This window comes from Sapajus apella, unplaced genomic scaffold (genome assembly GCF_009761245.1).
Source record: "Sapajus apella isolate SASKATOON/1434 unplaced genomic scaffold, GSC_monkey_1.0 scaffold16, whole genome shotgun sequence".
In the NCBI taxonomy this organism is placed as follows: Eukaryota; Metazoa; Chordata; class Mammalia; order Primates; family Cebidae; genus Sapajus; species Sapajus apella.
Window position 1 is genome coordinate 22,752,113 of NW_022436956.1, and position 27,912 is coordinate 22,780,024.

The 27,912-nt window shown below is 43.4% G+C and overlaps 1 long non-coding RNA gene across 1 annotated transcript; it reads right to left on the reverse strand.

Annotated features, from left to right (window-relative positions):
- Positions 1-1,911: 1,911 nt before the first annotated feature.
- On the reverse strand, positions 1,912-27,863 carry LOC116556292. The gene is made up of 3 exons (XR_004270926.1): positions 27,656-27,863; positions 23,986-24,346; positions 1,912-2,198 (listed from the first exon to the last, which is right to left on the reverse strand). It is a non-coding gene; the product is annotated as an uncharacterized LOC116556292 (long non-coding RNA).
- Between the last annotated feature and the right edge of the window lie 49 nt (positions 27,864-27,912).

Genomic DNA, 27,912 nt, shown 5'->3' on the forward strand with positions numbered 1-27,912 from the left:
AGGTTTCACACCTCCTGGGTCTAAATTTCAAAGGTGAGGCTGTGTGCCCTCAGGTGGGTAAAGTAAAAGAAGTGAGACAATGCACCAAACAGAAGGTGAACCTCAAGGGTTCAAGCTCTTTGGGTTCACACTCACAGCTGGATATTTTGTTTTCATAATTCTTCTCTGCTGGAATTTTTGTGGTTAGTTTTGCAGGGTATGGTGGAGACTGCCACATTCTCCTCTTATGCTAATGTGGATTCTCTGATCTTTGGCTGGGTAAATAGCTGTGTGGAATAAAGACCCTATGTCCCAGACTCCCTGGCTACTAAGTGAGGTCAACTGACTAAGTCAAAAGACAAGTAAGAGGATATGGTAAGTGCAGTTGGAACATGTGATTTCTGGACAGAGCCCTTAAAGAGAGAGATCCTGACTCATTCCCCTCCCTTTTCCTACTCGCTAGAATGTCAGCATAATGGCTGGAGCCTGAGCAGCCCTTTTGGACCACAAGGCAAAAGCTTCATGTGGAAGATGGAGAGCAACAAGAGACGTGGAGTCTGGCTTCCTGATGACTGTAGAACTGGCATGCCAGCTCAGAACAACCTATATTTATGGGAGAAATAAACTTCGATTTAGTTCAGGCCACTGCAGTGCTGGATTTTTTGTCACTAATAGTCAAGCTTAAATGTGGCTAATAGAGAGAGAAAATTTTCTGAGGTCTTTTGCCTTAAAGAATCAAAGGGCTTTATCAGGGGTGTGTGTGTGTGTGTGCATGTGTGTGTGTCGGGGAATAAGGTTACCAGGGAGCACTTCAGAGAGGGGTCATGTACCTCCTCCACTTTCTGTAGAAAAGCCTCATTTTGGGGAGGTGTCCTCTGTTCCATTTCTCTCTTAGAGTCTCTTGTTTCGTTCCGAACAACTTCAACTGATTCCTCTAACAATCCAGGTGACTAAGTCTGGGTGGTCTAATTACAGTGACGACTGTTCCCTCTGAGTCTTTAGTTAAGAACCCCAGTTGTGATTCTAGACCTCTTATTTCTTTTTCCTGCAATAACCCACCTTCAATTCAGCTTCAGATAAATTTGAGTAAGTTTCATCAGAACTGGATCTTCCTTGCAGATCCACTATCTCCAGTAGACCCACTGCCAAGATGTACATTTTCATGAAAGCCCTAACAAGAAAGACTATTATGCTCAAGGTTGAACCCATGGATACAATAAAAAAAAGTGAAAGCCAGGATTCCTTCCAATCAACAGGGATTGATTTTGCTGTCAAGCAACTGGAAGATGGATGCACCAATGTCTGATTACAACATTAAAAAAAAGACACCTTCTGCTGTTGAGACATCATGATGCTAAGACTTCACCTTGTAACATTCCCAAGAAGGATAAGTGTAAGAGAAAGAAGGTGAGGCTATTTGCTCTGAAATACAATAAGGTTGATGAAGATTGGCAAAATGGGTCGCCTTTTCCAAGAGTGTCCTTCTAATGGTGTCTTCATGGGCCACCTTAACCCATGTATCTGTGCAAGTGCTGTCTAATCCGTGCTGCAACAAACCAGAAGATAAGAACGCGTGTGAGTGTGTGTGGGTGGGTGTGTGTGTGTGTGTGTGTGTGAATAGAAGTCTAGAACTACTTTAAGTATTGGATTTTATGCCAACATTTGAAACACAAAGATTTAGATTTTATTCTTGAAAAGGCAAAATTATGGTGATGGAGAACAGAATAGTGGTTTCCAGGGTCTGTGTACGTGGGGTGGGAGCATAAGGGAGTTTTTCTGAGCATCATGAAATAGCTCTGAATCCTGATTATGTTTCTGTGGTTCCACAAAGGTATAGATGTGTTAAAACTTATAGAACTAGATATCAAAACAAATTCAAGTTTACAGAACAATTTTTATTAAATTTTAAAAGGTCTTTCTGAGCAGTCAAAAAATAAACAGACCCACAGGCTTATTTATGATTAAAGTAATAAGAAATGTACAGCAACTTCTTCCAAGCACTGCCAGCATCTAGATATCAGTTGTCATACACTGAGGCCACTCTGTCACTTGGAGCTGCCTGCAAGGGTGAGCTCCCAGATCACAGGGGACCAAGCCCCTGGTGGAAGGACAGTGGGACAGTAACCAGTCACAAAAACTATTCCATCTTCTTACAAAGAAATATTCTCTGCACACAATGATTCACAGAAGACCTCCAACATCTGCAAAAATAAAGCCACCTGCGAAAGAGAAAAAAGAATATACTGTTTGTTCGACCTGACTAGTTAACCAGAAGAATTACCACCACACACACAAAAAGAAAAATCATGTACAATGTAAGTATAACAGTCTGTTCTCTATAATATCTTCTCCGAGTCTTCCAGTGGCTCACAGAAATCAGAACCAACTATGGAGCTGGTAAGAAAGTTGGCGCACAGGGAGGAGAGTCTCAAATGAGATGAAATTTCCCACGAGCACAGTACAATGGGAACACGGAGCCAAAATTAGCTTTACTTATGGGCAAGGACATAATTGGAGATTTCTTACCCATCTGAATTTGGGGACTGGAATTGGTGCCCCCATCCCAACCAAATTCATGCACGGTAACTCTTGATAGCCATGCAGTACCCCTCTCCTCCCCAACTTCCTGGCTCCAGGGGTGACTGGGATGTGTTCTGTGCCCCCACGCCACTTCCCCCTCAGCCCACTAGGATTTCAGCTACAGCTGTGAGAGCCAGTCTCCATGAATGGTGCAGGGGACCGCCTTTCTATTTCTTTCCCACAGAGATTTTTATCCAGAGTTCCAGGGTCTTAGAATGCAGGGCAGTCTGAAGGCAACCTCAACCAGCGGGTTCTGAAATCAGTGAATAAATGTACCCGCTTCTCCTCCAAAGCGAAGTGTCCAAGGGGACACTCCTGACAGATCCTCACCAGAACTGGGCACAGTTGCCCGCCATGGCAGCCAGCTCAAGACTGACTTTCCCTCCTTCCCTGCCTGGCTCATTCTGCTCCCTCACTCCCTGGCCTTGGATCACCCCCAAATAAACTCACTGCTCCTGAATCCTTGTTTCAGGCTCAGTTTTCAGGGAAACTCAAACTAAGACAAATGGCTAGATTATGGCTATCTACTCCATCTCACTCCTTCCATGAGGTCCTAGAGCCAGCTCCTGGAACATAATTGCACATTTCCATCAAACGCCATTGGCTGAAAAACTTCAATTCCTTAAAGTCAGTAAAGGACTGAGACATGGGCTGAGTCTAACGAGGAAGCTTTGCAGCTACCTCCCTATACCATTTCAGGAAGCTGCCCCTTTACAGCTCCAGATGCCTCTTGTCCCCAGCCCAGGCTCCCCTCGGCCCCCAGGCTGTAACCAGCAGATCCTGACCATTTCTGTCTTCTGCCCTCATTTGTGTAATGAGCCCCAGGAGGCTGGCACTCTGAGCATTTCAGTGCCCACTGGAGGGCTTGAAATTTCTTCACTAATTAGGCAGGTGAAAGGGCTGTGCCAAGGGGCCTTTGCTCCTGCATCTAACACCAGTGTTACGCCAGGTGGCATAGCTTTCCCCCTCCCTCCTCAGTCTGTTCAAGCCCATTGCCTCCCAGCCACAACTGCTCAGGTTAAGATGCATCAAGATGGAAAGTTGCCACTTGATTAAGATAAAAATAAAATAATCAAAATATGTACCACGTTCCTCCTTTGAACAGATGGCCGGGAAGCTTGCCTCATAACACTGAACATCAAAAATGAATCAGAGGCTCATCTTCCTGCATAATCAAGAATTTGCTCACTGTTTGTACTACAGCCAGGCAGGAGGCGGAGATTCTATCCACAAAGGTGAGAAACGACAGAGAAACCATGAGGTCCATCGTGAGGCTCTCCTAGTCTTTTTCTCAGCCACACTGGCCTGCATCAGACATTGTGTCACTGTGTGCAAGTGAAAGAGGAAAGAGGATGCAGAGTATAAAACAAATGAAAGATATGTCAATTCCCCCCTCAGGAGGGCCCAGAGCAACCCTTTATCAAACCATACTCACTGCCATTTTTTTCAAAGAAAGGGTATTTCAGACACTCATGTTTTTTATCTCATGGAGACATCCCAGTCTAGACAACTGTCACTTCACTCCAGTTACAATACTTGAGCACACTATATGATGATTTATTTGTTTACTTGTCTGAGCTCCCTTGAGCTCTTTGAAAACAAGGATCATTTCTTATGTGACTTGATATCATAGCGCCCAGCAGGGACCTAAATGAATGTTTGATGAATGAATGAATGAAAATAATCAGAATTGTTGAAAGAGCCTCTCAATTGGTCTAGCTTCCTCCATTCTCTTTGCTCTCTTCCACATGGCCACCGGTTTAAATCTGTCTAAAAGCTTCACTGAGATAAACCTATAGGTGCTGTGAAATCACATCCAAGATATACAGTGAGGTGTAAAAGTGAGATACAAAACAATAGACATGTCTAATTGATTTTAAAGGAGAGGAGGAATATGTACATATGTAGTTTAGCTATCCCTAAATGTTTCCAAGATATACAAGAAAAAGAAAAAAATGTTCTATTCTGGGAAAGGAGAGCTAGGCGCTGGGGATGGAAAAGAACATTGCTTTTTAATACATATCCCTCTGAATTTTTACCTTGCACATATATTTCTCCTTCCATTTAAAATGCCAATTAATAATTATTTTTTAAATTATGGTTAAAATTACTCTCATGTTCAAAAATATTCATCGACTGCCTATTTCCTTCAAGCCAATTAATCTCGTAAACCCTAATTTGACTTTCTGACTTTTCCCTGATAATACCTTGCACAGACCCTCTCAGTAGTAAACAAGTCTCTGTGTTGTGGGATCATTTATGTTGTATCAAAGCTGCACAAATACACCGGTTCTACCTCCATGCACATGGTAGGGTTATAGTATTTCCTTGCCCCCCTGAAGTTAAGGGCGGCCATGTATCACATCTTCATGGACTGGATGGACGTTGAAGCATCCTCTACTAGGCACTTTCCAAAACAGCTCCCAGTGACACTCGCTTCCCACCATGTTTCAATTTGTGTGGTCTCTTCCCCTGGAGAGTGAGCAAGGCCCAGCCAATCGCTTCTGGTGAATAGAATATGGCAAATGGAATGTTGCCTCCAAGATTAGGTAATAAAAAAACGTGGCTTCCATCTTGCTGGCATTCTCTCTCTCTCTCTCTCTCTCTCGCTCTCTCGCTCTTTTCACATGCTTGCCCTAATGGAGAAGGTCACCTGCCAACAACCATGTGAATGAACTTGGAAGTTGACCTGATCTTATTAAGTCGAGATGACTGTGCCTCAGCACTTTGATTGCTGTCTAATGAAAGACCCTGAGCCAGACCACTCAGCTAAAGCACATCTGGATTCCTAACCCACAGAAATGGTGACATTATAAGGGCACATTGTTTTAAGCCACCAAGTTTTATAGTACTGTGTTATGCAGTGGTAGACAACTAAGATAGAGCCATTGCACCATTCCCTTTTCCTTGCCATCGTGATCTTAAAGCACAGGTTGAGATGGACCTCGTCCCTGAGTGACTATGATGAGCAGAGCAGACCCCCACACAAGTAGATGAACAAGACATAACCCTGTGTCTATTAGGGTTGTTTGTTACTGCAGCATGACTTCATCTATTCTGACTAAAGCAGCATTTATGGGAAATCACTGTGAAATATGAAAGTATAATCCAAGTATAGACTATTACTATTAACATTGAACACTGTTCCTATGTCCGGACCTTTGGACCTCATTTTGTCTCTCTGGCTATTCACATCAACCATTCTTCAATTGGACCTCTCCCACAAACAACTCTCTAATTACCCTGCTCTGTAGCAGTCTGCCCCATCCTCTGAGTACTAACCACCCATCCCACTTTTTCTTTCCTATCACTTATTACAACTGTAACTAATTACATGTGCATCCATTCCATTTATTCAGTGTCTGTCACCTCTATTCGAATATAAACTCCAAGAGGACAGGGATCCTATGGGTTTTACTCATCATTATATTCCCAGCATCTGCCACAGTACCTAATACAAACACCTAAATAATGAATGAATGAATGAATGAATGAATTCACACAATCTTATTCTCCTTTGTACACTCATTTTGACACAATTATAGAATATTTTCTTGGTTATTTTCGTATCTCACATGTTTGTTATGGCTTGCACCTCCCAAGTAAATTCTGAGTCCCTCGAGGCATAAGTTGCATTCTTCAATTGCCCGGACACTTCACAATCATGGCAGTGCCTTAAACATCATACCGTACCTACTGCAGTGCCTTGCTCATGGCCGGAGCACAATTACTGCTAAATTCATATTATTCTGTGTGCTCAACAAATTATTGTTAAACAAATTAATATAAATAAGCATATATCAATGTACTGGTGTGAATACAATTCTCAAGGAAATAGTACAGCAAATGAGTGAGGAGTGTGAGATGAGGGCAGATGAGAAAGGTTTTCTGCAGGAAGAGAGCTGGGGTATGCATTTATATGGAGGCAGAGAAACAACCATGCATTTAGCTGGTCACCATGTCAGGCACCAGACTAAATGCGATCCATGTATTATTTTGCTTAATTTTCAAATTAGCCGTATGTGATAGGCCCTATCCCCTCTACTTTACAAATATGGAAACTGGAACACAGAGAGGTTAAGTGACTTGCCCTGGGTCACACAGCTAACCCATGGCGGAAGCAGCCACAAACTCAGATCTGCCTCTCTCCAAAGCCCGTCTCTACCATGCCAGAACCTACATTTGGATGTAAGCCTGGTTCTGTCATTTATTGGCTGCATGGCCTTGGGCAACATACTTAACCTCTCTTGACTCAGTTTCCTTAATTTAGTTAAGATTAATCATTGTACCCATCTCATGGGATTGTTGTATTAAGTAAGATAAATTATGTAAAGTGCTTAGGCCATGGGCCATGGTAGGTACTCCACAAATGTCACCCATTGTTGTAACTATTCAAAGACAAATTCGAGAGAAAAACATTCCCCTCCCAAAAAGAATTTTTATAAATGCCCCCTTTCATTCACATCTACTTTTGTTTTATATTTCTACACCCTAAGCTTTAGGACTGCAAGAAGAAGGATGTTTTGGGGACAGAAAAGGCCACGTGGGGAAGCCAGAGACAGATCTTATCTCCCCTGTCCCTACCAGCTTCTTCTGCCCACTGCACATTGCCCTGTGCAGCTATGGGGATCCCATAGCACCAACTTGAGGTGAGGCATGGAGGCAGCCTCCTGTGCACTGCCCTCTGACCATCAACCCACGCCTATTCTCACAAATCCTTAAACAGGATCAGCCACATAATTTGCAAGGCCCAGTGCAAAATGAAAACGTAGGGGCCCCTTGTTCAAAAGACTTCCAAGACAGCAACAGCAGAGCATCAAACCAAGCTTAGGGCCCTTCTAAGCACAGGGCCTTGGTCAGCCTCACAGGTCACCTATGAAGCTGTCCCTGCCCTCAAACCTCTCCCACGGGGCCCGAACAGCTGGGAGAGTCAGAAACAAATGAGACGCACCATCTCCCACCTTGGCTTCTCCAGCCAGGCAAAATCTGATGTGGAAAACCCTTTCCTACAGAGTACCTCAGTATTTTGATTAAAACCCATGATAAACTTGTAAGTGCAACAAAAGAAGAAATTGATGTTTTAATACAACTCATTAGAGCACCTTTATTAACTCCAGAAATAGAAAGAGGATATAAAATGAAAGATTTGTTTAAAATCAACACTGCACTGGTAAGGGCAGCCACAATTCCGGGAACATTAATTGCTGGGTAGCCTCATTACTGATTAAATAAGAAATCTCAAATACCATTAGACAATTGTGATTAAATGTATGTCATTCTAATTGAATGCGTGGTTTATTGCCTTCCACTGAATCAGCAGGTCACCTTCCTGTTTTGTATATTTGGAAAGGGCACATCTATGCAGTGACAGCACAGAGCCATTATTTCTCAGAGAGCCCTGAAACCCTCGCAGTTGTATCCTAAAATATGGCTGTACGTGCAGGTGGTGAAGGAGTATGCCATACAATAGGGAACCTGAGATGATGAAAATAAATCCCACTTAATGTCACAGCTGGGCACTTTTTCCTTTCATCTCATTACCCAGCTCTGGAATCGCTTGCAGTCCCCCTGCCTTTGCAGTCATTCGAGGACTAGCGGGAGTTGGGCATCTTCTTGGCACAGAGAGGAAGCTCCCAGTCCTTGAAACTGGATCTGGCTGAGATCGTGGGGAAATGAAAAACCTCTGGTCTCATCTCTCCCTCACTTCTGCTAAGGAGCCAGAGCAGATGAGTCTTCTAAGGTCCATCCTTTTTGGTTTCCCAAGGATGAAAATATAAAATTAATGTTGTCACTGCTCTGACTGGTCTTCACTGCTCACCTATCCCGTGGGACATGGGCTATTATCTCCCCACTCTGCTCTTGGCTTTACCTGGAATAAGAGCCCAGGTGAAGCGGGACAAGCACCTTGCTGCAGGTCCACGGGCTGTATAGTCCCACATGGCACATCATTTCAGAAGGAATTAGGACACTACCAATACCAGGACCCACCCTGGAGGAAATCACACAGTAGGTTAGGTGGTTCTTAGTTGAGTTTTGTTACATGGCTGTGCACACGCATGAGCATGCACGCACACACACATACACACACTGAGCATGTGCACATGCCTGCGGGCGTTCACACACACACGCACACGCATTCACAGTTACCACACTCTTCCTAAGCTCCAGATCTGGCCACATCAGTGCCCTGCTTCAGGTAAATGCCAGGGTTTTTCCTGACAGCTGGCCCTTTAAGGCCTCCACGAGCCGCTCCAACCTCCCTCTTCCTCTGATCCCCCAGTGACATCCTACAGCCCTGCTCAAAGACCCAACAGACCCAGCACAGGGACGCACATGCTTCCTGCTCTGCCTAGAATGCTCCTGTTACAGTTACTTCTCCTCTTGTTTCTCCATAGTCCCTGGAAAGGAATGTTTCCTGCTGGTAGGAATTAAGCACTTTCACTGCATCTATTCAAGTCTTCTCCATTTTCTTTCTTATTAGCCTAACTAGCAGTCTGTCTACTTTGTTGATCTTTTCAAAAAATCAGCTCCTGGATTTATTGATTTTTTTGAAGGCTTTTTTTGTGTCTCTATCTCCAGTTCTGCTCTGATCTTAGTTATTTCTTGTCTTCTGCTTGCTTCTGAGTTTTTTTTATCTTGTTCCTCTAGCTCTTTCAATTTTGACGATAGGGTGTCAATTTTAGATCTTTCCTTGTTTCTTATGTGGACATTTATATTGCTGTAAATTTCCCTCTAGACACTGCTTTAAATGTGTCCCATAGGATCTAATATGTTGTGTCTTCATTCTCGTTGGTTTCGAAGAACATTTTTATTTCTGCCTTTATTTCATTGTTTATCCATTTTTCATTGATGAGCAAGTTGTTCAGTTGCCCTGTGATGGTGGGGTTTTGTGTGCTTTTCTTAATCCTGAGTTCTAACTTGATTGCACTGTGGTCTGAGAGAGTGTTTGTTATGATTTCCGTTATTTTGCATTTACTGAGGAGTGATTTACTTCCAATTATGTGGTCAATTTTGGAGTAAGTGCAATGTGGTGCTGAGAAGAATATGTATTCTGTGGATTTGGGGTGGAGTGTCCTGTAAATGTCTATTAGGTTTGCTTGGTCCAAATCTGCGTTCAAGTCCTAGATATCCTTCTTGACCTTCTGTCTCATTGATCTGTCCAATATTGTCAGTGGAGTGTTAAACTCTCCCACTATATTGTGAAGGAGTCTAAGTCCCTTTGTAGGTCATTAAGAACTTGCTTTATGCATCTGGGTGCTCCTGTATTGGGTGCGTATATATTTAGGATCATTAGCTCTTCTTGTTGCATTGATCCTTTCACCAATATGTAATGCCCTTCTTTGTCTCTTTTGATCTTTGTTGGTTTAAAGTCCATTTTATCAGAGACTAGGATTGCTACCCCTGCTTTTTTTTGCTCTCCGTTTGCTTGGTAAATCTTCTCCCATCACTTTATTTTGAGTCTATGTGATTCTTGCATGTGAGATCAAGTAGGCTTCATCCCAGGGATGCAAGGCTGGTTCAACATACACAAATCTATAAACATAATTCACCACATAAACAGAACCAAAGACAAAAAACACATGATTTTCTCAATAGATGCAGAGAAGGCCTTCAACAAAATTCAACAGCCCTTTATGCTAAAAACTATCAATAAACTAGGTATCGATGGAACATATCTCAAAACAATAAAAGCTATTTACGACAAACCCTCAGCCAATATCATACTGAATGTGCAAAAACTAGAAGCATTCCCTTTAAAAACTGGCACTAGACAAGGATGCCCTCTCTCACCACTCCTATTCAATATAGTATAGGAAGTTCTAGCCAGAGCGATTAGGCAAGAGGACATTCAATTAGGAAAAGAGGAAGTCAAATTGTCCCTATTTGCAGACAACATGATCATATATTTAGAAGACTCCATCATCTCAGCCCAAAACCTCCTTAAGCTGATAAGCAACTTCAGCAAAGTCTCAAGATACAAAATCAATGTGCAGAAATCACAAGCATTCCTATACACCAAAAACAGACAGAGAGCCAAATCATGAGTGAACTCCCATTTACAATTGCTACAAAGAGAATAAAATACCTAGGAATACAACTTACAAAGGATGTAAAAGATTTCTTCAAGGAAAACTACAAACCACTGATCAAGGAAATAAGAGAGGACACAAACAGATGGGAAAACATTCCACGCTCATGGTTAGGAAGAATCAGTATTGTGAAAATGGCCATACTGCCCCAATTAATTTATATATTCAATGCTATCCCCATCAAGTTACCATTGACATTCTTCACAGAATTGGAAAAAAAACACATTAAACTTCATATGGAACCAAAAGAGAGCCCGCATAGCCAAGAAAATCCTAAGCAAAAAGAACAAAGCTGGAGGCATCACGCTGCCTGACTTCAAACTATACTACAAGGCTACAGTAATCAAAACATCATGTACTGGTACCAAAACAGAAATATAGACCAATGGAACAGAACAGAGGCCTCGGAAGCAATGCCACACATCTACAACCATCTGATCTTTGACAAACCTCACCAAAACAAGCAATGGGGAAAGGATTCCCTGTTTAATAAATGATGTTGGGAAAACTGGCTAGCCATAGGCAGGAAGCTGAAACTGGACCCCTTCCTTACACCTTACACAAAAATTAACTCCAGATGGATTTAAGATTTAAACATAACAACTAACACCATAAAAACCCTAGAAGAAAACCTAGGCAACACCATTCAGGACATAGGCACAGGCAAGAACTTTATGACTAAAACACCAAAAGCAATGGCAACAAAAGCCAAAATAGCCAAATGGGACCTAATTAAACTTCAGAGCTTCTACAAAGCAAAAGAAACAATCATTAGAATAAACCAGCAACCAACAGAATGGGAAAAAATTTTTGCAATCTACTCATCAGACAAAGGTCTAATATCCAGAATCTACAAAGAACTAAAGCAGATTTACAAGAAAAAAACAAACAAACCCATTCAAAAGTGGGCAAAAGATGTGAACAGACATTTTTTCAAAAGAAGACAAACATGTGGCCAAAAACATGAAAAAATGCTCATCATCATTGGTCATTAGAGAAACGCAAATCAAAACCACATTAAGATACCATCTCACACCAGTTAGAATGGTGATCATTTAAAAATCTGAAGACAACAGATGCTGGAGAGGATGTGGAGAAGTGGGAACACTTCTACACTGTTGGTGTGAGTATAAATTAGTTCAACCATTATGGAAGACAGTGTGGCGATTCCTCAAGGTCCTAGAAATAGAAATTCCATTTGACCTAGCAATCCCATTACTGGGTATATACCCAAAGGATTATAAATCATTCTATTATAAAGACACATGCACATGTATGTTCATTGTGGTGCTGTTTATGATAGCAAAGACCTGGAATCAACCCAAATGCCCATCGATGATGGACTGGACAAGGAAAATGTGGCACATATACACCATGGAATACTATGCAGCCATAAAAAAAATGACAAGTTTGTGTCCTTTGTAGAGACAAGGATGAATCTAGAAACCATCATTCTCAGCAAACTGACACAAGAGCAGAAAACCAAACACCACATGTGTTCACTCATAGGCGGGTGAAAAACAATGAGAACACTTGGGCACGGGGAAGGGAACAACACTCACAGGGCTAAGTGGGGGAGTGGAGGGGAGGGGAGGGACATCAGGGGGTGCAGGGAAGATGGAGAGGGATAACACCAGGAGAAATGCCTGACATAGGCAATGGTGGGGGACAGCGATGGAGACAGCAAACCATCATGGCATGTATGTACCTATGCAACAATCCTGCAGGGTACAGGATGTGCACATGTACCCCAGAGCCAAATACCATTTAAAAAAAAGAATTAAGCACTGTTCCCAAGGCCAAGGCTCCCCAGCCACCAGGGGGCGGTCAACATGGTTCCATATTTCATTTGAAATGAGGAGAAAGGAGGGTGGGCTCCAGGACAGCCTGTTGGTGAGGGCTGAGATTGTGAAGGCTGCTGGCTGCATAGGGCCAGGTGAAATGCAGGCACCAAGCCCTGGGCCTTGGAAATCACAGAGAGTCATGGTGAGACTGGTGTCACCCCCAAAGCTGTCCAAGAGACCAGGCTGGTCTGGACAGGAAGCTGGGAGGCAAGACAGGTTCAGGAGGCACCACAGTGCTATACAGATGGTGGAAGAGCAGTCTCAGGTACCTGCAGAGTGGAAACCACAGACTGAAACCCACATCCGTTGTGGGGTTCCTGGAAAACATTGTCAGGGGGCAGCCCCGAGTAATGACTGGTTTTTAGACTTCCCACCAACCTTGGCTAACAGGAACTCAGAGCTCAATTGACTTGATTAAATATCTATACTTGGCCAGGCGCGGTGGCTCATGCCTGTAATCCCAGCACTTTGGGAAGCCGAGGTGGGCGGATCACCTGAGGTCAGGAGTTCAAGACCAGCCTGGCCAACATGGCAAAACGCTGTCTCTACTAAAAATACAAAAAAATAGCTGGGTGTGGTGGCAGGTGCCTCTAATCCCAGGTACTTGGAAGGCTGAGGCAGGGAGAATTGCTTAACCCTGGAGGTAAAGTGAGCAGATCCAGGCTTCCGAAGAGCACCTCCTCCGGAAGGCCACTGTCCAGGCTCTCTTGGCGGCTGTACTGAAGGCTCAGGTACTGGCAGATGTTCTGGGTCACTACCCTACTGACCAGCTGCTTGGTCTGCTTGCAGTGAGCCAAGATCGCACCACTGCACTCTAGCCTGGGTGAAAGAGCGAGACTCCATCAAAAAAAAAAAAAAAAAAAAAATCTTTTCTTAAGCGTTTTGGAGCAGCCAAACCAAGTACAACTTTCCCCTTCTTCCCACAGGATGGACTTCTCATCTCCTCCAGGAAGTCCTCCACACTGCTCCTGCAGCCACTCACGTCCATGCTGCTAGTAGAACACTAACCACATGGCTCTCTCAAGTAGGGTGTGTACAAGGGTCTCAGGCTACATTAAGCCCATCCTTGGTCCCCAGTACCTAGTAAGTAGCCTGCCCAGCACATAACGCATGTTCAGGAAATATTGAAGGCAGGAAAAACAAAGGAGGGAAGGAAGGAACCTTCAGCTGCCCAGACCCCCACCGAGTTACCTCCTACACCTCACCAGACCTAGACCACCCTCAACCACCCCATCACCTCCACCAGGCCCTGCCCCATGTGCCTATAACACTTAGGGTACCCACTACCATACTTGACCCACTTCAAGGCAGTAAAGCACACCAGTCATTAGCCTGACCTCTGGAGCCAGCTCGTCTGGGTTCAAATTTCTGCCCTGCCACTTATTAGCTGTATGACCTTAGGTAAATTATTTATACAATAAATAAATAATTTTATTTACTGTGGCTCATCTGTAGTAAACTATATAAAATAGCAGCACCTACTTCCTAGGGTGATCATGGGCATTAAATGAGTAAAGCGATTTTGAAGGGATACATGGTGCTTAGTGAATACTACCTTATTACTGCATTATGATTATCTACTTAAAAACTTGTTCCCCCACTAAACCAGGAGTTCCCTGAGGGTAAGAATCATGTCTGGGTTTTTTTTTAATATATCCAATACTTAGCACAACCCCTAGACTGGCTTAGAACAGGCATCAATAAAAGATTGATGGATGAATGAATAAATGATGCAGATTCTAGGTAAGAGCAGAGAGCTCTGGCAAGCCTGAGGGCTACGGGGTGGCTTTAAGACTGCTTGTTAAGGGACAAACAAGTTTGCAGTGGGCTAGGAGAGGTGGGGCTGAATCTCCAGGTGTGCTAGGGCCTCACTGGAGGATTTAGAGGACCTAAAGTATCAAGATTTAGATGGTAGGATATTGGAAAGGGACAGAGACAGAAATAGCTGCATTTCCCTGACTTTCTCCCCCTGTTCAACATTCATGGCCTTGTCCTCTCCTTTTCCCCTTCTAGTTACCTCTTGCTCTCCTCTCATACTCAGGAAGAGCAAGACATAGCAAGGCTAACAAAGAAAAGTGCCCTGGATCACTATTATTGTATAGGTAGAACACAGACAAAAGGGGGATATACTCCAATAGCCATCCCTCCTGGCCAGGACTTCTGTGAGCAGGGAAGACATCAACAATTCTGTACACCTGAAATACACGATGCGGGAAGAACCATCACTCAATGGACAACCTGCCCTCTCGATGCTCATATAGGAAGGCTTTCTATAGACTTTCTTTTCTATTCCATCAATTCTTCTTTGGTACAAAACAGAAATCATTAACAACTCACTTGTAGTTTATAATTTTCCCAATTTGAAAGTTCCACTTTTTTTTTTCGAAAGTCTTACTCTGTTGCCCAGCCTAGAGTGCAGTGGCGTGATCTCAACTCACTGCACCCCCGCGCCCCAGGTTCAAGCAATTCTCCTGCCTCAGCCTCCTGAGTAGCTGGGATTCTGGGCATGCAGCACCATGCCTTTTTGTATTTTTAGTAGAGATGCAGTTTCGCCATGTTGGCCAGGGTGGTCTCAAACTCCTGACCTCTGGTAATTCACCCACCTTGGCCTCCCAAAGTGCTGGATTACAGGCGTGAGCCACCACACCTGGCTCAACTTTTAAGCCCACTTAAAATACTCTGTCCTAACCGGGGACTCAGATCTAGAGCACAGAACCCCTCTAGTACTAGCCTATCAACACAGCCAAGAGAGGGTCTGTCGATTCCAGAGTGACAGCTGCCTCAAAGGAGAGTTTCTTCACATTAGAAGTAGAAGTCAAAGGCCCCAGCCTGCTCTGGTTTAGGAATCTCATTTCATTACTGGTATGCACTGCAGGCTGGTAGGTGTGACAAATAGTCTTATCTTTGTCTAACCTTTGTTGGACCCATGCTGGCTTCGGGGTTTAACTTTAATATATGGCTTCAGTTTAATAGCAAAGTGCTTCTGTTAAAATGTCAGATTGTAAAATGCTGAGTCATTCACCAAGCAAAGGCTGGTACTGAGTGGAAATTAGAATTGCTGGGGCACACAGAGCAATACCACATATCTTCAGCCTAAATAGAAGAGACAGAGCTTAGGTTCAGATCAAATTTAGAAGGCAGTGCTGAGCTCCAGTGAGGCTGTTTGCTCTGAAAGACAAGGATGAATCAGATGGCACAATCAGGCAGCAGCTGAAACATTGTCACTCCTGAAAGTAAACACAGTGGCGAAGATGTGACGTTCAACATTTTGTGTATTAACAACTGACTAAACTGTACTAAATGAGATCAAAATATGAAGAGAACCAAGCAAATAGTGTTCCAGATGTAAGTGATACAATCCTGCCAATATGCCTACAAAGTTCTGTTCGTTTTGCTTTATGACTATATTTGTCTTTATATTTATATATGAATTAAACTCCACAGTAATAATTATGTCAGGCTGGGTGGGGTGGCTCATGCCCATAATCCTAGCACTTTAGGAGGCCAAGGTGGGTAGATCGCTTGAGCTCAGGGGTTCGCAACCAGCCTGGGCAACATGATGAAATCTTACCTCTACAAAAAATACCAAAAAAAAAAAAAAAAAAAAAAAAAGCCGGGTGTGTGGTCCTGGCTGTCCCAGCTACTTCAGGGACTGAGGTGGGAGGATCGCTGGAGCACAGGAGGTCAAGGCTGCAGGGAGCCGAGATTGCACCACTGCACTCCAACCTGGATGACAAAGCAAGACCCTGTCTCAAAAAAAATAAAAAATGGAAATAAATAATTATTTCAGGCTAAATCATTAATGAATCCTAAAATCAGTGGGCAGAATATGATAAGAAACAGGATATCTAGAAAGTATCTCTCCACAAAATACTTTTTTAGGAACTTAACGGTAGAGAAATCTGGCAGTCTCACCTTAAATAAGAGGTCAAAGTTATCACCAATAATAAAACAAATTGATTACATGCTTCCTGATATGATCTGGGAAGGACACAACATCACTTCTGCGGCATTCTTGCCAAAAATGTATAACCTGGATTTAAATCTCAAAGAAACATCACAGAACTCCAAATTAAGGATGATCTAGATGATAACTAGGCAGTATTTTTCAAAAATGTCAAGGTAATGCGAGACAAAGAACAACTAAAGAACTATCCCAGATTACAGAAGCCTACGGGGATGTGACAGCCAAGGCAATGTCTGGCCCTGGGCTGGGTCCTAGACTAAGAAAAGGGCAGTATTGGGAAAACTGGCAAAATTCGAATGAGGGCTACAGATTATGTAAGAGTATCTTATCTATGTTAATTTCCTGATTTTGATCATTATACTCTAAGTTATATAAGATGGCAACATTTGGGGGAATCTGGGTAAAGAGTGTATGAAAATTCTTTGTACTATTTTTGCTACTTTTTTCTTAAAACTGAAATTAATTCAAAATGAAAAGTTAAAAATAAATAAAGCTTTAAGTGAATTAGAGAATCTCAATTTAGCAGTTATAAGGATGGGGAGAGAGGACTCTTCTGCAAAGCCCTTACTCCCCAGTCTTGGAGAAAAAGAATTTTGGTAACTGTGAGACATAATAGAACTATCAGAAATGTATGAATCCAGCTTTATAAATAAAGAAGCATACATCACAGTCCTTTTTTTCCCCTGTAATTGTGTAAAATCTGCAAATTTTTCAAGACAGACAACTACAAGCTTTAGAGCTACAAGAGCTGGTATGAAGTAAGGTGGAGCGCTGTTTCCCACCCGGTAAAATAGAGCCAACACCAACACCAGGAAGCCAGGAGACTTTGGCTGAATTCTTCTTAGCTCCATCTCTTCCTCCACGAAATGGGTTCATCTTAGTGTCTGCGCTAAGAGGTGTGAAAGGGCAGTGCAAACAGCAACACTGTCCTCCTACTGCACAGCATGGCAATGCTACCACCGTTCTGAGGAGCATGGCGGGCACTCTGCCACAGCTTGCCCGGTTGGAGGTGACAGTGGGCTAAGTTACCAGTCTCTGGGACAGCCATATCTAAGGTCTTTAGCCTCAGTCCCCCTCCCTCACTCTGTGATTTCCTCATTCCACCTATAAGGCCTGGGATGGGCAAGAGTGCTCTGCAAGGGACCAGACAAGCCCCATAGCCCGTTATTTGGGAGTCAGAGCTGCTGGCTCCCTGCAGCCTCCCCAGTATGTTTCCACGTTCTCATTACCATGCTCCCTGCTGTCAGGCTGCTCTATCAGAGGCACGATTTACATTTCACATCAACAACCTAGTGCCACAGGTGGCAAAGGCAGAGACTCACAGTGGGCAGTGCTTGGGTCTGGCAGAAGTTGACATGGGTGAGCTTGGGCCCCACAGGACTCCTTTGCATGGAGACTGGGTGGGAGACTGCTGGTGTGCCCCTGTTCCATCCCACGCCTCAGCCATAGGGAAATCTCATTCATTCCCCATCCACTCTACTCACCCTGCTGCCACTAGCTCCTCCTTCTCAACCTACTCGGGCGCACACACAACGATTGCTTTTTGCTTTTGAGGGGGACACAAAAGCCTATAGTTCCTGCAGGCCCTACATTCCCTAGCTCACAAGGCAGGGGCTGGACAGACAGCATTTGTTATTATCTGCCCATCAAAGTCACTTTCTGACAGGGCTGTTCATCTCTTACCTGCCTGCTCCTGTCTGCCAGTCTGTCCTCCAAGGGCAAATGGAGAGCAGCAAGTCTGCCTTTCAGTCCTCTAGGTGCTGCTCTCCCTCCCCTAAACATCTAAGAAGACATATGTTTATTGAGCCCGTCTTCTCTGTCAAACCAGCAATAACTCTGTCAAAGAAACCTGCAAAAGGGACCAGGTGTGGTGCCACACACCTGTAATTCCAGCACTTTGTGAGGCCAAGGCAGGCAGATCACTTGAAGTCAGGAGTTCAAGACCAGCCTGGCCAAAATAGTAAAACCCCATCTCTACAAAAAATACAAAAATTATCCCAACTACTCAGGAGGCTGAGGCAGGAGAATCCCTTGAACCTGGGAGGCAGAGGTTGCAGTGAGCCAAGATCACGCCACTGTACTCCAGTCATCAGAGTGAGACTCCATTTCAACAAAAAAAAAAAAAAAAGAAAGAAAAAGGCTTCAAAGTCCAACAAATAGGAATGCAAGTTCTGGCCCTAGAGCCTGCTCGCTGTGCATCCCCGGGTGAGTCATTACCCTTCCTGATTTCAATTACCTCACCAGTACCATAGAGAAAAGCACATGCACCATGCAGGGTTGTTCTGTGGCTCCAATGAAATGCTGTCTATAAATCACTTAGTGCCAAGTACAGAACATGCTGGATATTCAATAAATGCTTAGTTCCAACCTCCTTAATAATAGGATGATTGCTTATTGAGCATACCAGTCTCTGATGTGGGCACCTTACCCACATCATCTAATTTAATCTCACAGTAAACCTATAAGGCATCAATCTTCATCCCCTTACATGTGAGGAGACTAAGGCTCAGGGAGGCCGGGTAACTTTTGCTCAAGGTCGTACAGCCAGGAAGTAGCAGAGCAGGACTCAAATCATCTGATCCCAGACAGTAGGCTCTCTGGTCTTCACAGCACAACCTTCCTCCCTCCTGCCTTGGCAGACCTTAGAACTGGGCTGACATCGACAAATGGGGCCACTGGAAGGCACCAGCCCTGGAACAGAAGCAGTGCTGGAAGGAAGCCCAGTCTGGGAGCCACAGGAGCAAAGCCAGTCGTGGAAGGGAAGGAGCGCCACGGCTCAGGGTGCAACCACACAAACGGGCGGAGTCTCATACCCACGTGGCTGGAAAGTGCGAGGGTGAATGTCAGCTGTCCACTTCACTGGACTGAGGGAGGCCAAGGTGGCTGGCGAAGCATTGTTTCCGGGTGTGTCTCTGGGGGTATTTTCAGAGGGTGTGAACTTGGGAGTCAGTGGACGGGAAGAAGAAGACCCACCCTCAATGGGGGTCTTCCAGTCAGCTGCCAGGATGGCCAGAGGAAAGCAGGCAGAGGAGGGGTATATTCAGCTTACTGAGATTCCTCTCCCCCACCCCATCCCATCTCTCTCTCCTTTCCCACGCGGGATGCTTTGCTTTCTCTCCTCCTGCTCTTGGATATCAGATGCCAGTCCTTTGGCCTTTTGACTCTGGGACTTGCAACATCAGCCTGCTGGGGGCTCTCAGGCCTTCAGCCTCAGATTCAGGGCTGCCCTGTGGGTTCACCTGCTGGCTCCTTCCTGGTTTCGAGATTTCAGATTTGGACTGAGTCAAGTTACCAGCTTTTCTCATTCCCTATCTTGCAGAAGGTTTGTCATGCAACTTTGCCTTTGCAACTGTGTGAACCAATTCTCCCTAACAAATAATAAATTCCTATATAGATATATATGTCTCCTGCTGGTTCTGTCCCTTGGAGAATCCTAATACAAAGAGGGTAGGGAGGAAGACAGGGGGCCATGTAGAAAGGGGAGAGTCCATCTGACCACAGCTGGGGACCCTGGGTCAGAAGACACTCAGCGCTGCAGGTGGTCACTATCAGGGAGGTATATTGGTCAGATTATCTTGCTATTCAAAGGTGGTTCCAGGACCAGCAGCATCACCTGGGAGCTGATTAGAAATGCAGCATCTCAGGCCCTCCCAGTCCTCCTGATTCAGAATCTGACAGTTAACAACAGCCACGTGTGTTTCTTATGCACATTAAAGATTAAGAAGCAATGGGTCAGAAGGTAGCTGGTCCGCAGCCATAAATTCAGGGAAAGCATAGAACAGTGGTTCTTAACCTTGGCTGGACTTGTTATCCAGATCCTTGTCCAGATTACAGTGACAATTACAAAATCCGGCCCCCAGGGTTGCTTGTGAAGATCGGCAGTCCAGCACCCATGAATGCCCTTGTAAACTATAACATGCTCTAATAGTGGTACCTACTCATTGCTTTTCACGTCACATTTCCTCTGCTGCTTCAAAATCAAAGGAAGTGAAGCCTCATTTCTTCAGGTTTTCTCATTTAGTTTAACCCTATTTCACCCCAAAAAGTTCCCAGAAGGCACAGAGGAGAAAATCACCCCCTGGGTCTGCCTCGCTTCTGCTGAGTCCCTGCCTGCTGCAGTTTTTCTCATCCCCCCTCCACACCCCGTGGTACGTGACATACTGCAGGAAGAGGAGAAAACACCAACAGGTCTGATCTCCCAGGCGTACACATTTACAAAGCAGTCAGCACTTTTAACTAAGAGTCTCGTCCAGAATACACACAGACATTTATCATGTGGGCAGAGCCTAGCGCTGTGGTTGGATCTCAACGTGGAGTCTCTTCCTTCATGTCAGATCAGAATGGGCCAACTGCAAACTGAGACAGGAGGGTCTGCTGGAAAAAACAGAGACCTGGAGAAGACCTATGTTTAAGCCTTAATCCCAGTTCTGCCTCTAACTTACTTTATATGAGTAGATGAATTATTTAATCACTCTGTCTGCGTTCCCACCTCTCCTCCTGCTGTCAAACCTCAAATCTCTATTAACCATTGGAACTTTGTTAGAAAGTGATGAATCGTCCATCCAAAGGCATGTAATAAAGAATGTCTTCTATTTATAGATATTTGATCATATTTAAAGCACTTGATAAGATGATAAACAAAGAAAATATTGTCCCCATTTTATTAATTTAAAAACTGAGATTTGGGTTGATTTGTAAAATTACCCAAAGTCTTGACATTTTACATGAAAGGCAGTGTCAAAAACAAATCCGACCTCTGCCCCCTATGCCAGTGCCCTCCCTACATTGCTAACTTCAGCAGAATGCCATTGCATGCATCTATGAAAAACCTATTTCCATTTCCACCTGCATAGAAAAAAGTAATGGTGGCAGAAGGGCCATGTCCACTTTGATTGGTCCTGCTTTAGAACTGAAGGACAACTTTGGTTTCCAAATAATGTCACTGCTAGAAAGAAAGTTTAATGTGGATATCTTACTAAGGAGTCTTTCTGATTAGAGGGGAGTGGGAACAAGGCCAAGGAAAATGTAATGGGAGTCAGCTGGAGATGCAGGTATGCAGTCTTACAAATTACTCAACAATTCTTCACAAGAGCCCCCCAAAGACCCCACAGCACAACGAGAAGACGGGTGCTCCACTCCACCCAAGGAACACACAGCCAGGAAGTCCTGCTCCCCTTAAAATTGGATCTAGGAGGTTTGATTTCAAAAGCCATGAGTGGCAGGGACTTGCCAAGCTCACAATAAGCCCCTTTCTTTGACAACTGCCAGTAGTCATGCTTGTACCTTCTCATACACTCTGACACACAACCATATTGACTGGACTAGGGTGGTCACGTGACCCAAACCCATCCAATTCTCTCTCTCCCTGGGAGTCTGAAATTAAGACTTAGAGGCATCCAGTCCATCTGAAATGGGTACTTGGATAAACAAGAGGAAAACTCAGAAGCTACAAGGCATCCATTTTATACCCTGCATGTGAGGAGCAAAGTCATATGTGCACCTTGAACAGGACTTCATTTACAATTAATGTTTCTTTTACAGGGAAGCAGAGGAAGAGAATGAACAAGGACTATGGGCTCCTAAAAGCTTAAGAACTCCTGTTCCCACCTCTTAAGAGGCCCAGCTGTCCTGGGATACTGTAAGATATCCCAGCATCACAATGTACTCTTTCCCATCCCCCCAACTGGCTGTAGTTGGTGTCTATTATTAACCACCCAAAGGACCTTGAATGAGACACTAGGAAAAAGAAATTACCCACCATCTGAAGACTGCTTGGCATGGCTACATGCTACCAGAAAAGGCCTCACTCACCCTGCCTCCTCCAAAGGAGCAGACAGCAATGAGATTTAGAAAAGCATTGGAAGGCACGCTTGGAGCCCATGGACACTTCATGAAGTGGTTTAAGGCAAACAGAACATGACGAATAAGTAAACTAAACTCATTCCCAGACCTAATATTTTTAAGTAAAATAAAATCATGTCCACTTAGAGCTTAAAATGGCATTTGGCTAGAAGTTCCTGACAAAGTATCACCAAACTTCTCTCTAAATTACTTATTATACAGAAAAATGACAAAAACTCACAACAATAATGAAAATGAGGACTAACAACCTGTTACCAGAATCTAAAAGGAATTCCTGCTAACCAAATAAAGCTGCTAAAGCTGAGCTGCATTGAGACAAACAGTCCACACTTTGCCTTATAAAACAGAACGGCCCCATCATCCTGAAAGATGATAAACATTTTCTTTCTCTCCTGCTTTCTACACCCCATTCAGAGACCCAGGACCAAGCCAAATGAAAACCTGGCTCTCTACTATGGCTGCTACTCTTTGGAGGAGCCAGAAAACTATTCCCTCTCCATTGATCTATCTACGTCCATTCATAGAATGCAATTACTAGGAAACCACAGAGCAGGAAGGGGAAGAGGACTAGCAATGGAACATCATGTTTTGGAAGGCATATTTTCCACACAACATGCCTTATAGGAAGCACAAAGGTAGTTTGTGCTTCCTATAAGGAATTTTCACATCCCCCATCAGTTCTGGATGTTAGAGAATAAGCAGAAGAAGTAGGGAAAGATCCCATGACAGTTCAGCAGGGCTGCACAAGATGAATGTCTTTCAATTCTGGGGACTATTAGGAGGTGTGCACCACAACTGCCCTTCAACTACAACCTAGGAATAGGGGAGTGAGCAAAGCCAAGGACAACCCGCACAATCTACACTTCCTCTTTTAGCAAGCAAGCACTAAGGCTCCATGGAACTCTACTTGCTTAAAGGTAAATAACATGCCAGGCGGGAAGTGGGGATATAGGGGAGGAAACCTTTATGAGGCCTACGGAAAAACAACAGCACACTTACCTTAAGAGAATAGGGCAAACAGAGCATCACCCAGAAGACTAAGAAAAACAGCACACCTCTGAAGATAACTTACTATAGAAACCAGAAGAAAATGTTTTAAAATTGACATTTATAATATAAAAACATAATATGGCCCTATGAAATTGAAACTGAAAACCATACACACACACACACACACACACACACACACAAATACATATAGATCTAGAAAACAAGCTGAGTTAAACTGATAACAGGATAAGCTTCAAAGACTGGCATGTGAGATGACATTTTAGGTTCTTACAAAAATGTGATGGGGGCCGGCTCCCTTGTTCATGTTAGACCTAATTGTGATTCTTTTAAAATAAACAGTGAAATATTTTTTTAAATCAAATAAACAGTGAAGCAAGACTTTTAAGATATCAAGAGAAAGCAGTTAGCCAAAAGAGTGGAGTTTTAAAAAATATGTCATCCAAAACAATATTAAACAAAATTCAGATATTATCCACTCAGACTTCAGCCCCTTACTACTTGTAAGTGTTCTTCCCTCTGCAAATGTCTGAGCAAATCAGACTAGCACACATCCACTGGGGAAGAATAGTATTCTAAAGCTTCTTCTTTTTTTTTTTTTTTTTTTTTTTGCAGCAATGAAGGGACTGTTAGAATTCAGTAATGATTTTATTACCTCATTTGAGATTATTTCATTGTCCAAGTTATTCTCTTTTTTCCATAGCAACAGTAAATGAGTTAAGAAAGCAAAGTCCAGCAGTTCTCATACAAATATTGCAAGAATTTTGTTAATATTTTGGGTACGTGGTGATTTCATAATATGTATTATTAGAGTACTTTTAGCTGCTATACAAATATATCCAACATTTGCATCTTGGCTGAAGTATAGTAAAACCTTATCTGTCACAAAAGAGCTCAAGGCAAATGTTCCCAGTTGGCAAGAGCAGCTCTTCGTCCTGAGCACCCAGGCTAACAAAGGCTCTGCCACCTTCACCGTGAGGCCTCCAAGGTTGCCACTGTCCTCTCATGGCACTCAGCTGGAATGGGGGGAAAGAGAACAGAGGATAACTCATTAAAGGCTCTTATGAGTAAGTCCTATATGTCACACATATCACCTCCATCCACATTCTATTAACTAGAATACAGTCTCAGGGTAACTATTAGGGTCTTCAGGCTTATGAAAAAGAATTTGGCCAATGGTCTCCAAGAAAAAATATAAAGGAAGCTGGTTGTAATAAGAAAAAGATATTCCCAAGAAAATAAATTATTAAACAATAATTAAAAGCCATATATAGGAAGCAGTAAATGAGTGGAATGGACATGACAGAAAATTAAGTGTTATAGATTGCAAACTGGAAGAACACTTTCAGAATGCAGAGAAAGAGCACCAAGAATTAAAACTATCTTATTTATTTCCTTAATTCTAAGATGTCTGTGTTGCCACATCATCACTTTTGAAATCGGGCCAAGTCTTGCAATCACTGGCATCTCATAATCACCCTGAGCCAGGGAGCTGCCATGGTGAGGCCATCAGGGCCTGGGCATGGGTGAACTTGGTCTCAGCTGTTCATGTTGTTAGCACTTTAATTGAGTTGTATACATTGTTGCTATTACATGTGGGTTTAATTGCCATTTAAAATGTCTTTTAAAAGATTACACCATGGTTTGGCATTGAAACAAGAAGTTATTATGTATGCAGAAAGGCGTGGAATTCAAGCAGCAGGATGTAATTTGATATTACTGAAGTAAATGTCTATTATTGGACCAACCACTGCAATTCTTTTTATTTTTTTAGAAAAACTAAGTGCTTGACAGGACCCAAGAAAGGAAGGTATCCTTAAGTAGAAGTTGTGTTATGTTTTGTAACTGAGACGCATGCAAAAAGAATTGCCTGTCACATGCCAAACAATGCAACTGAAGGCAGGAGCAACTGCCAAGTCCCTCAAAATAGATGAAGTCTATCAAAATAAGAGAGAGAATGGTGTGAGCAACTTACCAATTTCACAGGACTGTAATCATGGCATTATGTCACAGTTTAATTGGCAGCATTTTTTCTTCCTTAGTTGAACATATAATAACAGTGCTTCTTAAAACCAATACTAGCTTAGATTCAATAAAATACAGTAATTTAAAAAGAAGACGATAGCTGTGGAAGACCAAGAATAGAGATTGAGCCTAAGAGTTATGTTTCTGAAGAAGAATCTAGAACAATCAAAAGAGAAACAATAATTGAAGATATAATTAAAGAAAACTTCCCAAAAAGGGACAGGAAGATGAGAAACTGAGAGGAATGGACTGGATTCACCAGGTTCCAGGTAAAAGTAACCAAGAGACACTCAAATCCAGAAATATTCTAACAAGTGTTTAAATGATAAGCAATTTTTAAGTGTTTTCTATGTATATTGAGACAAAGGAAGGAAGAAAGGAAGGAGGGAGGGAGGGAGGGAGGGAGGGAGGGAAGGAAAGGGGAAGAGAGGGTGGGAGGAAGGAAGCAAGGAAGGGAGGGAGGGAGGGAGGGAGGAAGAAGGGAAGGAGGCAAGGGAGTGAAGAAGAGAGGGAGGGAGAGAGGGAGGGTAAAAATTGTGCTGACCTTTGTCTCTGTTACAATGGAACAGTAGCTTACATAGTTTTGATAGGAAAACGTTTAGATGAAAATTTACTCACAAATAAGTTTTAGTTTTTGAGGACAGACAACCAAAAGAGCCCAGAGTGTCTGCCACTCACATATTCTTTAAATTCACTTTAAAATATATTTCCACTGCCCAAGTGATGACTTAAAATTACTCAAGAATGGGAAAAACTGAGTGTCAGAGGACTAGCAGTGAATGTTGAAGCCATTACACCCAGAGAGTTGGTCTAAAATAATTGTTTAACTATGGTTACAAGACAGAATATGTGTCAAAAATACCCTAGAACCAAGAGACATACAACATCAAAAAATAACGTATGAATAATCCAGATCCCAAGTCCCTAAACTAATAAATTTTCAAATAGGAAAGGAGAACAGAGGGAAATAAAAGTGTACAGAATTCATCCTACACAGTTGTGAGCTTAAAAATATCATTTTATTCTTGACTTTAACAACCAGAGAAATATTGATTGGTGCTCACATTCATTTTTAGAAACTTATTACGTAGGAGAGTAGGGGCCTGTCCTTTAAAAGATAAAACCTCACTCCTGCCTCAAGATATTTACAGTTTGAAGATCTCTAACCCACATACAGGATACGTTTTAATTTGTTACAAGAATAGGCAAATGTCAAATGCCTTGAAGAATTTAAAGTTTGGTGGAGAATCAGTCCTCAAATGCTGTTTCAACGTTAGTGCCCGCTAGACTTTTCCATTCCTTCTGGTAAAGCCTCCTAAAACCTGGCCTGCAAGGACAGCAGTTCCTGGTCACTTGGTGCCCTCTGTACCTGGTGGCAGCATCCCCTTGACATCAGTGCGCATTGTGACAATCCACAAACTGACTGCCCTTAACAGCATCACTGGTGTCACTGAGAACGAGACACACAAATTGGAATTGCAGGGAAGCTCTCAGGGCCACCATCGTTACACACACAGCATTGAGACCTGAAATCAGTACACAAATACCAGATACTTTCCTTCCGGTATTTAATTTAATGCTCACCATCACCATCCAAGTAGGCGGCATTTTTCCCATTTTACAGAAGAGAAAACTGAGGTTCGAAAGGCTGTTTTCCAGAATCACAGATCCAGTAACAGAAAGCAGAGAGGGCTCTCCCAGCCAGGAATTTATGGCTCAAAAGTTCAGTGTACCCTACCACAGTATTTTCTTAATTCAAAGAAAGAAGGTACGAGGAACGGAAATGGAGAGAGTAATTTTACGATTTATTACAGTACTAGTACAGATGCTGCCTCTTTTACAAAATAATAATCCAATGAACCGAACTAATCATACTGTGCTAGGGCCCCATTAACCCTCTCTAAAACATTCACGAAGTGGATACAGGGCTGCTCCAGGGGCAATGAGCTTTCTCTCTAAAGTAAAATTCCCAGGGAGTGCTCTGGTCTCCGGGGCTTGATTAGCAAGTACCAATTAAGGCGCCTTCAGTCCTCTTTTTGTCTTGAGTACTAAGGGCTAACCCTTCCCTTCCCGACAAAGAGGAGATTAAATCATTCACTCGCTCTAAAGAGTTCAAGTTCTAACGCAAGCCTCCCTCCCAGGGCCTTGAATAGATAGGACAAAAGAATGCATCTCTAATAGTGAAATTTTAGACGTCAGCAAAGGAGATATTTTTAAGTCACATGTAGACACACAAATTTTCCACATCACACCTTACTGAGACAGTGGTTCTTCATCTGGTGCCGAGGACCGTGGCTCACCTCGGTGTTACTCAACTTAACGTCTTGCCCCGCCACAAACCATGGGTACAGAGCAAACCAGGGCGTGCCAGGCCCAGGAGACTGGCCCAACACCGGCGCTCAGGCCTGCAACCCCTGGGAGGCGTGGGCTGCCACTGCCAGTACCCCGAGTCTGTCGCTGCGTCCCCGCGGCTCCCCCTTTCCGGGGTCCGCCCGGCCAGCCCAGGAGCCGGCAGGAGGGACCACGCCCTCCCGGAGCCGCCCGCGTCCCCGCCCCT